Genomic DNA, 13,155 nt, shown 5'->3' with positions numbered 1-13,155 from the left:
ATGAATTTAATAAACTTAAGGATTAATTGAATAGCCTTAAGAATAACTTGAACGCTTAAAACATAACTGGAATCCTTCAAAAACAACTTGAATGAGCTGGAGAATTACTTGAATGACTTTGACACTGCTGGTTGTAAAGAGTGTGATCATTTTACATTAAATTATTACAGAAAAGTGATCCCCACTTTATATCACAAAGTTAGAAACATAAGTACAACATGTAGTAAGAACAGATGGTATTTATTTGCGCCCCCACCGAGCAAATTAGGCACAAGGCCAATTTTTAATGTGAGGAGTGAAGGGAGGGGGAAGGGAAAAAGGGGACCAGCTCCCGAGAGGTGGGAAATGGGAGCTGGTTAGAGGTCAGGTATGTGGGGTTGCCCCCACATCTGGTCTTTGCTTGCAGCATCTTTCGGAACAGATACTACACTTTGATCTTGGCCAAAAGCCCAAGAAAAGGGTATTTATTTGCTCCCCCCGCCGAACAAATTAGGCCCAAGGCCGATTTTTAATGTGAGGAGTGAAGGGAAAATGGGAACCGACTCCCCGAGAGGTAGGGGAGCTGGATAGTGACAATTGGCATGAAAGGTTGCCAGTACATTGACCCCGCATATGGTCTTTGGTTGCAGTATCTGCCGGAATAGATAAAACACCCAAATACCAAGAAACGCTTAAAAAGCTAAGGACAGCATTTATTAACAACACACCTTTGATCTTAACCAAAAAGGCTAAGCACAAAAGTGTTACGGACATACCGACCGACCGACCGACCGACCGACAGACCTACCGACCGACCCACAGACCGACGGAGTGACTTATAGAGTCGCTTGCACGCGACTAAAACTATCATTTTTATCCAAACATATTTGCTTAGCTAACATTTTTCTTATTACATAAGATTTGAATAGCTCCTACTCGCATGTAACTCTGTATTATGAGTTAATTATTGATTATTCTGATTTTTTCACGTAGTTTAGATCGGATAGAAGTGCGTTTTATGCTTTTGAATATGTGTTGATTACTTTCACTAATACATTTAGATATGTTGCATGGTGATAGCCATGTAAAATAAATGATACAACCAGAAAATATAGATGATCTGCCGAGCCAGTTCATCATTTAAATATCAAGTGACTAATGTATCTATATTTAGTAAAGAAACTTTAATGCCCTCAATAAATACCGATGCAGGAAAGAATTATTGTGAAAAGTATTATATAACAAGATATAATTACCTAACTTAACTTATAACACCCTTAAATGTAATTTAATAAACACACGTACACGCATATATATATATATATATATATATATATATATATATATATATATATATATATATATATACGAAAACGTATCCCCAAACTATATTTTAAATATAAGGGCAAAAATAACAGGAGAAAAAAGAACAATCTGATTTAAGAAGCAAAAATAGGATTATTTTACGTTAATTGCTAGGATTTTTACAATTATTTCAATAATCTGAAAAATTATGTTCATTCTAATTTTCAATAGTATAATATCCAAAAATATTGTGAATAGTTTTTTTTATTATATATATATATTTTGTTTTGCTCATATCGGGTTTGTCTCCCTCATATAACCCCTCATAATTTTGTGCAAAAGTTCAAATCAAGTTTGATGAGACGCATCTTATTTCGCAATATCATGGCCTAAAATATATCATTCCTGCTTTTTCTTTTTGTCATATTTATTGACTTGACAATATAATATATTCCTATGTAATTTAAATATGCATTCTTTCAACTAATTATATATATATATGCATATATATAAATATAAATATAAATATATATATATATATATATACATATATATATATATATATATATATATATATATATATATATATATATATATATATATATATATATATATATATATAGGGGGCGATCACGGACAGTATTCAAGATATAATTACATTATTATTATTATTATTATTATTGTTATTATTATTATCATTATTATTATTATTATCATTATTAATTTTATTATTATTATTAGCTCACAAGGAGCTTTCATACAGGTCTTCAGAGATCTGCCCCTGAAAATAGCCTCTGGTGTTCCCTGGGAGCTGAGGGGCAAGTTACCTCAGGTTTCCAGTACTCTTCCCCTCTTTCGATAACATTTGCAAATAAATGTGCAATGTCGCAACAGCTGCTTGCTACTGAATTTCCTTGGCATCAGCTATTGACATTGGCCGGGATTAGAGTGGCAATAATCCCCCCAAGCTCCCACTTTTCTTCTCACTTTTTCAGCTGAGGTCTGGTCCGTTCACTGTCTTTCCGTCCTCCTTGACTCTACTTGATTATTTGACCTCGTTTTTGTTTGGGGGGGGCAATGGCGAGTAGAGCTAGGTTAGAGAAATTATAAATATGCGGTTAAGTGTTCTTTGTTCCATGTAGTGTTTCATGACGTCCTTGTGCAAAACTTTGTTTGGTCCGCACTTGTTGCTCCGCTGTCTTTGTTTCGGCATCCGGGGGTTTGCTTAATATTTTAGCGATGTTCATAATTGTTGTTTGTTGTATTTTCCAGTCATACCTTTGATTCCAATTTCTCCCGTTCTTTTTTGAAAATTTTTTTCGTGATTGTTCCTAATGCTCCTACTATTATAGGTATTGTTTTTTTTTCTTCATCTTCCATATTGTATTCATTTGGAGCCCGTTTACTGCATTCACTTATTATATGATTTATCGTCTCGTCTCTTTCCACAGAGTCTGCATTTGCTGTTTTAATGTGTCTTTCCGATATTTGCTTCTATTTGGTTGGTTCTTATCGAGTTGCCTTGTGCTGCAGTTATTATAGATTCAGTTCCTAAACTTATGCGTTATTTTCGCATCCATGCCCAAGTGTTTCCGTTATTTTCATCTTTTGCCATCCTTATGAATCTTCCAACTTTTCTTTTCCTGCCTTATCATTTGTCTCACTGTTTTCTGTTTATTGATTTTTCCGTAGCTCTCGTTGCTATGATTACTCTTTCAATGTTTTTCATTAATTATGTTTCTATTTTTCTCTCATTCAAGCTGGCTTCTATCTTAACCACTCCACTCCCCCCTTCGTTCCTTTTCCCCTTGAGTCGGTCAACATCGTCCTTCAGATATAGTGCGTTCTACATGCCCATGGATTTCTTGGTCTTCTAATCGAGTTGTCTTAGTTCTTCTTTAGTGCACCCTATGAACGGTCCAGAGTATCTTACAAGTGATACTTCCAATGTATTTATACATTTTATCAAGTTTCTGCTATATAATTTGGTTTCGAGAATTTTCTTGTTCTCCTGAGGTATATGTTTGCTATTCTCTCTTTCAGTTCTGTTGCTTTGATGGTGTCTGCCTCTAGTACTCCTAGCTATTTATAAGCGTCTTGTTGCCCTAGTGCCCTTATCTCCGTTTGGTTGGATAGTTCCATGCTCTCTGTCGTCTCTGGTTTTTCCCTTTTTATTACTAACAGTGCGCAATTTCTATATCAAACTTCATTCGGCTATTCTGGCTGAATATCCTGGTTGTATTTATTAATATCTCTAGACTATTTTGCGTCATTGCGAAGAGATTCAGATCGTCCATGTACATCAGTTGGTTCATTTTTTTTTCTCCGTGTTAGAGAACTTTTATACGGTTTCGCACTATATTGTAAAGGGACATCATGGCTATGATAAACAGCAATGGTGATTGTGAATCGTCTTGAAAGATACCGACTTTATTTTTATTTCTGTTATATGTTGTCCATTTCATTTCTAGTCTCCATGTTCTTATTTCATTTTCAATCATGCTGATGATCCTGCTTGATATTTTATAGTAATAATAATAATAATAATAATAATAATAATAATAATATTAATAATGATAATGATGATACTACTACTACTAATAATAATAACAATAATGATAGTGATAATAATTATAATACTAATAATCAATTATTATCATTATTATGATTTTTATTATTATTATTATTATTATTATTATTATTATTATTATTATTATTATTATTATTATTATTATTATTATTTAAAGGACTAGTTTTTTTATGTTTACGCAATCATTTGTCTGGAAGGCCATAGTTGCAGCGGTTAAATTCGAGAACCTGATCACAAATACTACATATTGCTTTGCTCTAGACAACCAAAATTAATATAGAAAATTAGGGAAATAAAGCACTTACAAATTCCGAGGCAGCGTGTATCAGGATATATATATATATATATATATATATATATATATATATATATATTGTTACGACGTATCCCAGTCATACTGTGGACGGTAGAGATAGGTGACGTAACGAAATATTAAAAAAAAATGAAGTTCCCCAGGTTCCTTGATAATACGTTGTCATGGAAATGGGACAACCGTCCCGAAGACAACAATAAAATGAAATGTACTGGACAACGAAATCACATGAGAAATAACGAGGACAAGTATCGTCGAAAAACTAACAAACTTTTAGATATATAAAAATAAAAAAAATGTCAATTCAAAAAAAGAAAATTAAATATGCCTAACTAAATGAAATGATTTAATGATTCAAAATTCTACCGAGAGAAAAATATATTAACAGTCAATGTTCACATAAAACAAGAAACCATCTGCTCAATTAGATACAGGTTCTAGGGTAAGAGAGAGAGAGAGAGAGAGAGAGAGAGAGAGAGAGAAATGTTGGAAAAATGAAAGTTTTGATTGAAAAACTCACTTAATGTCCTTTGAAATGTGACGTTTCTTTTGTGTTATATATATATATATATATATATATATATATATATATATATATATATATATATATATATATATATATATATATATATATATATATATTTCTTTCCTGTAAATTGTTTATATTTGGTTACGCGCGTGTAGGTTTCATGTGTTTGTCGTTCGAATTATTTATGTTTTATTACGCGCGTGTGTGTTAATTGCTCCAAGTATTTGTTTTCCGAAGCTCATCGACGTCATTGATTTATAGTAAACGTTTCACTGCTCTATGGATCCTTCCTTCGCTGGGTTCAATCTTTTGTTCAGTCAATATTCCAACTTTGACTGCTGAACATCGGCTGGTGTCGTTGATATTTACCTCCGCGACGCCGCTACCATGCTGTCCTCCTTCGCCGGCTTGGCCGGCCTCGCCACCCCGACCTTCGCTGACTTACGCCTTGTCACTTTAGAAGCGCGAAGCTCCATTGCCTGTTGACCACTTTTTTCTGTCCCTTCTCTCTATATATGGTCTATATCTCTCTTTCTCTATACAGTGTATCTCTCTATATACGGTTTAGTTCTCTCTATCCCGTCTATGAGCTTCCTTTTCTCTTTCCTCTTTCACCCTTCGTTCACATTATCTCTGTCTCTCCCGTCTGTTCTTGCTCGCAGGCCTCCTCCTCACCTTTTTTCTTGACGTGAATTGGATCCTCTTGGCGCAAAACTGAAACAGTAAAAAAATATATTGAAAATATATCTCCTCTCGGCTAAAATCAATAAAATAATTTATTATACATTTTAATAAATGTGCCACAATATATATATATATATATATATATATATATATATATATATATATATATATATATATGTGTGTATATGTATATATGTTTGTGTGTGTGTTTGTGTTGGTGCGTAATACGTGTTTCATTATTTGCAATTTGTTTATTGTCTAATAATAGATTTGAGTATTAAAATAGAGTGACGAAAAAAACTGGCCCCAACTATAATTAGGCCACGTTTCTTAGTGGTTTGTCCGAATGAAATGAAACTTTGTCATAACTAGTTTATTATATTCACAACATCGCATCAAAACCCTAGGATATTTGGCCTATTTTCTCCATTGACTGTAAAATGCTCAGAAAAACAATTGAATGGCCTCTAATATTGATTGTTGGCTCTGAATGTGTGGTTTCTCTGTATACGTTTAACTTTTTGTGGTTTACTCTGTATAGGTTTAACTTGAAAAACATTATTTCAAAATTATATTTTTTTAACAATAATATCTATAAATATGAATTCCACATCATGTCCTACTCTCTTCAACTGTTATATCGATTTCCCCGGTCAGTATGGATTAATAGCGACATTCAGCTTTAATCCCTTTAAACACTTGAGTATAAAAACAGAGTAAATTTAAATAATTAAAAGAAAAATCTCTAAGACACGTCAAATCCATTCAGGTCAAAACATCTGTTGCGGATACATTCAATCATATTATTTGGATGTTAGACGTATTACGTTTGAAGTACAATTCCCCGGAATATGAAAAGCAGCGGTTTCAACTAGCACGGAATATGTGTCCTGGCGTCTTTATATGAAATAAATTAATAGATTTCCAATTATTGATATAAAATTTAAAACAAGTAGACCGGCTAAAATAAACTTAACAATCGGTGATTACACTATGAAAGTTTATTATGGAAACATATGGCCAAATAAAGCGTGTTTGCTAGTTATTTTCTTTCAAAAGAAAGAAAACTACTTACTATTATCTGTATTGGTTCTGCGAATTCTAGACCAGTTAAAACATAATTTAAATCATGTTTTTGAAGCTATTTTCTTTATTTTGTAGTTGGTAATCGCATGTATGTTTAACTTTCAATCCCCAGATTGATCGGCATTTAAATTATTAATGGCAGATTCACAACTTTTTCCAAGATTAAAATCAGATACAAATGAACAAGCTCGGATATCACATCAACTAATAACAGACTAAAATAAGTAAACAATAATCAAACAAATTTTAATCTCGCAAAATACAAGTAAAAAATATTAAAATTACTTTAATGAATTATGAATGTTGAATAAATTAAACAGTAAGTGGTCTTTTATTAGAATGCCTATATATCTTTTCGTAAAATAGGCACGTTGTCAAGTCAGTTATTTTAAAACTACATATTAGTACGATAGCGGGTCCGTTATATTTTGTGTGACGCTTACATCCGGGACGTTTATCATTACCAAAAATTTTGGGTACGTTTTTGTTTCGGTTTCGATTATAGATAATGGCCTTCAAGTCATTTTATTTTAATTTTTCTAAGAATTCTTCATTATTTTAATTTTGGTTTCGAGTATAGTTTATGCCACTGAAGTCATATATATTTTTTATAAATATTTTATCAAGAATTCCTGATAGGTTTTTGTTTCGGTTTCGATTATCGCTGATGGCACACCAAGAATATTTAAAAAAAAATAGTTTAATTAAGAATCCCTCATGACTCTGGTTTCGGTTTCGATTTTAGGTGATAAGACTTTAGTAAAATATATAATTTAAAAAAAATAAATTTATCAAAAATTATTCATAATTTGTGGTTTCGATTTCGATCGGAGCTGAAGAAACTTAAGTGTATGTACACACACACACACACACACACACACACACACACACACACATATATATATATATATATATATATATATATATATATATATACGTTGGACTTGAAGGCATCCAAGTTGTAGTCACGAGGGAAGCAAACAGACAGAACAGAGTACTACAGGTGTGCAGCTCTACGAAAGAAGCTTTGTTCATGGAATCTACGTTTTGATTTAGGCATAGATAAAGACTGGGGAAAGTTTTTGACAGTGGATTCAGCTAGACGGTTGTTTTTCAGAAAAAGATTGTTGGTTCACACAACTTGAAAGTTTAGAGTTTGACAATTTGGACATAGCTAAAGATTTTTATTTTGATTTGAGATGAAAATGATAAATGTTAAGGGATCAAAATGTGTGATTTCTTTATTTAACGACATAAGTTAATTGTCGAGGTTATAATTTTATGCGTAAATTTTCAGTATTTATTTCAATATATAGGTAGACCAATATAGTAAGTTTTAAACACACACACACACACACACACACATATATATATATATATATATATATATATATATATATATATCGGTTAAGCTACACAGGATATTCCGCGTTTGATTCTCGTGAGAATATATATGTACCAGCATAAAAGTGGCAGCGTTTTTTTAATACAGAATTTTAATTTGTCGGATACTCTTTAAAATTCAATATGTAATTTGTATACATCTCATGAAGTCTGGATGTGCGGATCATTAAGAAGAACAAGCTGCAATAAAATTCTGTTAACATTTAAACAAAACATGCCACAGAAACGGATGAAAGGTTTGAGATAGATTTTTGGTTATTTTGCCTGAATGTGTAATCGGTTTGAAAAAAAGAAGAGCTTCAATGATGGTTGAGAGTCTGTGAGAAAATGATAAGGGGTTTGGGAGTGTAAAGAAGTCAAAACACCAGGATCGATTTGTTTTAAAATAAGGATCGTAGTGGATCTATGGGGACAATATATATACACTTTTATGCAAGTGTGAAAATTGTACTCACAGTTTCCTGAGAAATTGGACGCGCGGAAGTTTAAAGCGATGTCAGTCCAATAACTGCCCAGAAAAAGAAAGGATGTTTAATGGAAGAAGAATATGGTTCAAACAAGTCAGTACCTTTTATATAGTCAAGACATTTCCTTTTGTGTCTGTTCATAAAATCCAGGTAAAATTTTGAGATTGTGTTTATGTGGCATTTAAACAGATGATAGAGGTTGTAAAGAAAACCACCTCTTACATGCGGACACAAATGGGAGTCTGTACGGCAATAGAGAATTTAGTGGATCGGTAACACGTGAAGTGCATGCAGAGGAACTCATTTGGAAAGGACTACAGTTTCACGCATGTACTATCTCTACAACTTCTCACACAAAAAAACTGTACATTTATATTACATATATATATATATATATATACACGCATATACATGCATATATATTAACTACTATATACATACATATACGCATATATATATACATAACTACATACATGTGTGTATATATTTATGCATATATACATTCATACGTATATACATACATCTGTGTATATAGTCATACAAAAATACGTGCATATATATATATATATATATATATATATATATATATATATATATATATATATATATATACATAAATGTATATGCGTACAAGGCTGAGGGGTTCTGTCTCGGTGTTTGATAGTGGCCGGTTTGTAAGATTTTCTATGAGTTTTGGTCGTCCAATAGAACCCCGTTTGCTGTTAGAGATTAGATTGGATAGTTTTCTGTTAAGTTTTCTGTCGTGGGTAGAGTTGAAAGATATAACCTGTCGTTTAATTTTAGAGGTTGTATTCCTGGAAATTTAGTGGTTCATGTGTAGATCGTCTGCTAGTTATTTGGCAACAGTTCGTAAGTTGATTTGTTTCGAATAGTTTGTGCTGATGCGCTTAGATACTACTCAATGTGTTCAGGGAAAATATGGTGGGAGAATTGGAAGACCTTATTGGTACATTTGAGAAAAACGACCACCATTTTAATTTTACCAAAGCAACTTTCCTTAAACACATACATAAAAGATCCACACAACGTTTAATTGAGTCGGCTATAATATCCCATTCCAGCAATATAATTAAGCAAAGAAAAGTTTTTTCCACGTTGCTCCCTTTCTGTCGAAAATAATTATTAAAGAGAACAACTATATATATATATATATATATATATATATATATATATATATATATATATACATATATATATACAAAAAAATTCGTAAATTCACTTAATTTTATTATCTTTTTTTACTTATTTACTGTTTTTATTTTAGCATTATCTATTTTTAGACTCAATTTTATCACCTCCTATTCTTATTTTTAGACACCATCTTTTAAGTTACTCCGCTATTTTATCCCAATTCAATTATCTCTAATTAAAAAAAAAACTTCGTTCGTAATCTCGTGTCATTTTATTTCATTAATCTATCACCGCTATATTTCCAGACGCAATTTTTTAATCTCTACGATATTTTAACTTTTACACGTAATCCACCACACTAGTTTACTATCATTTATTTTCTCTCATGAAATGTATATACATGTATATATGACATCTAATTTACATAAGGAAAACACGCTGCTCTCCCCCATCATTATATATAGCCCCAATCCTCCGACTCTTTCGACAATGGCTAACCCTCTTGAAGAATCCCACATAAATCGGGCGAAACGTTGAGTATTCAGGTCCTTCCACCACCATTTTATTTTATATATATATATATATATATATATATATATATATATATATATATATATATATATATATATATATATACGTGTATATATGTATATATATTTATATGGATATATGTATATATATATATGTATATATATATATGTTTGTTCATATATAGATATGCACATATATTTTTTCATTTAGGTGCATTTATATGTATATGCATGCATAGATGTATACATATATACATATATGTATATATATATATGTATAGCTTTTTATATGTATGTATATCTATGTATGGGTATACACATTTCTATGTGTATTTATATATATATATATATTTATATATATATGCATATATTTATGTATATATGTATATATTCACATATATGAACGTGTATTTTCAATGTGTAGACTTTTATTTGACAGAGTTATTGCGTGGGAACTTTACACACGGACACTTTCACTTGTATATATACATATATACATATATATATATGTATGTATATACACCTATATGTATTAATATATATATACATATATATATGTGTGTGTGTGTGTGTGTGTTTGTGTGTATAAAATTGTATTTTTTTTTAATTCCATGGTATTTAAAGTTTTATAGTATCGTAAGATTTAAGTCCATATATAGTCTGTAAGCTTAATTTTAAAAATAATTATATATTCCTTGTGTTTTGTTTTCGTCATCTTTATCATTGCCGTGGTTTTAGCAAGTTTCCACTAACCCATTCACTAGCGTTCTGTGGGTGATAAATCTAGAATGCACATGAATGCTTAGTTTTGTAACTTATTGCGATGAACAGTAGAGATTCAATGCGTCTATACTCTGAGCAACGGGCACCGACCGCAAGCTAAGCTTTATTTTTTTGTATTTTTTAAAAATCTTAACTGGTCTTGCATTGTCCCGGTCGTACCCAAGTATTTTATTTTTCTCTGTTTTTAATTGTTTATGATCTTTTTTTTTTTTATTTTTCGGTTCCTTGAAAATTAGATGTCATAATTAAGCCATCCATTTGCTTTTGCAGACTCTAATCTATATCCTGGTATTTATTGATGTTTCACCCAAAGAAGGCCAGAGGATATTTGTTGAACAAAAAATGGTGTAACAGCATCAACTATGAATATATAATAACAGTCTGCAAAGGAATGAAGGTATAAATTATTTATCTTTATTATTAAACTTTAAGGATTACGAAACAATAATAATAATAATAATTATTATTATTATTATTATTATTATGGTGATGATGATGATGATGATGATGATGATGATGATGATGATGATGATGATGATACAATAGTCCTCACTCGGGCCTTTTTTCCATGGGTTGATGGTAGGAAGAACTAATAGTAAATGTACGTTTTGTCTCGTTCATTCATTTTTTTTTATTACGAATATATATGCAAAGCCTCTCTCTACTTTTGTGTTATATTCATACTGTGCAATTTATATAACTTGTATACTACCTCTATAAAACATCTAACGTAGTACTTTGTCCATGAATACTCTATCTCTACTCGTTTCACTAAAAACTCAAACAGGGCTTCCATGAATCAATATTTTCTTATACTAAACTTGTAAAACACTGTACCAAGAATTTATTGATCCACCCACTACAGGATAGTCGGCTGTAAATCTGATCTATTCAAATATTATAGCTGTTTTCTTGCATAATAAATTCATTTTAATTAAACACGTGCACATCCAATTCATTGCTTTTGACAAACATTATCCAACTGGTATTCTCTGTAACACTTATCTTTGGCCGAAACTCCGGATTTGATAAGTCATTACACAATGGTAAACGTGTTAGTCTTACAGTAAATGCACTAACACGTATCATTCACACTACTGTGTTTGAATATATGGTTATTTGTTTGTATTCCACATTTAGAACTGATTTAAAGCTTCCCGGCCCACTTATTTAGCAAGAAATTTCACACATATTTTACAGTCCATAAGTCACCTTCTCTGCTATATTTTGAAATACAAAAAAAATCAACGTCTGTTCATTAAAACAGAGGATGAGGCAAACTTATTTGTGTACAAATGTTCTAAGAATTAGTAAGGAATGTTAGAGATAGTTTTTTCTTCTGATTGATTGTGGGTTACCATAGCAATTTTTTCGTCCTCGACACCTCCATGAATAATAGCAGGAGTGTCGTTCGCATCATCTGACTTGGGTTTACAAACATTTGCCTTCTTAAAGCTAATAATATTTCGCTTACAACGATTCGTTAATCATGCATCTCTTTTTATTTTGTCCCTCTTTATCTATATTTAGTTAATCCCGTATTTTATTAGATTTTGTTTTAGTGGTTTAGATTAAACTTAGAAAAGTAAAAGGGCTAGTTGTTGGAACTGAAAAAGAGAATACTATGTATTCTAGTAAATCTATAATACATTTATAACTTTAAATATGACAGCATTAATATTTTAATTCAGTTTTTTTATTATATAATCTATTCCTAATGCTGACATAAGTTAAGGTATGAATTTATTATGTTCCTTACTAGATGGTATTTTCTTTTTTAAGTTTCAACAACTAGTCTTTTTACTTGCAAGCTTAATCCTTACCATATTATTTTTCATACTCGCATCTTTCCATGTAATATCAAATTAATAAGCATCACATAATTCTTATGATGCGTTTATTTGATTTTATGTAAAATACAAATCTACATGCAATTGCAAAACCAGATACATTCTTATGTAGACTATATCTTGAGAGATCAGTGAAAAAATAAAGAGACGATAATACCAAAACTTCTAACGCATCTTGAATACTATTCAACAACATCGTATTAATTTCTAACGATATAAATGATGCCTTCCATTGTAAGCTGACATTGATTTGTTCTATAAATGTCCCCCATAGTAATGCTGCACCAGATTAAAACATATTTAAATTCAGCTGATGAATTATCCACAAGAGACTAGTCAATCTGCCAAAACTATAAAATGTAAAGTATACGAGAAGAAAGTAGTCAATGCGAGGCAATGATAATATGCTGATTGACATCAATTAATTTCTGATGGCAGCAAAAAAACATATAATTTTTTTTTATATCATTCATGATTTTATAT

This window comes from Euprymna scolopes, chromosome 12 (genome assembly GCF_053919585.1).
Source record: "Euprymna scolopes isolate OS-2025 chromosome 12, ASM5391958v1, whole genome shotgun sequence".
NCBI classification, from domain to species: domain Eukaryota; kingdom Metazoa; phylum Mollusca; class Cephalopoda; order Sepiida; family Sepiolidae; genus Euprymna; species Euprymna scolopes.
This window is presented reverse-complemented; position numbering follows the sequence as displayed.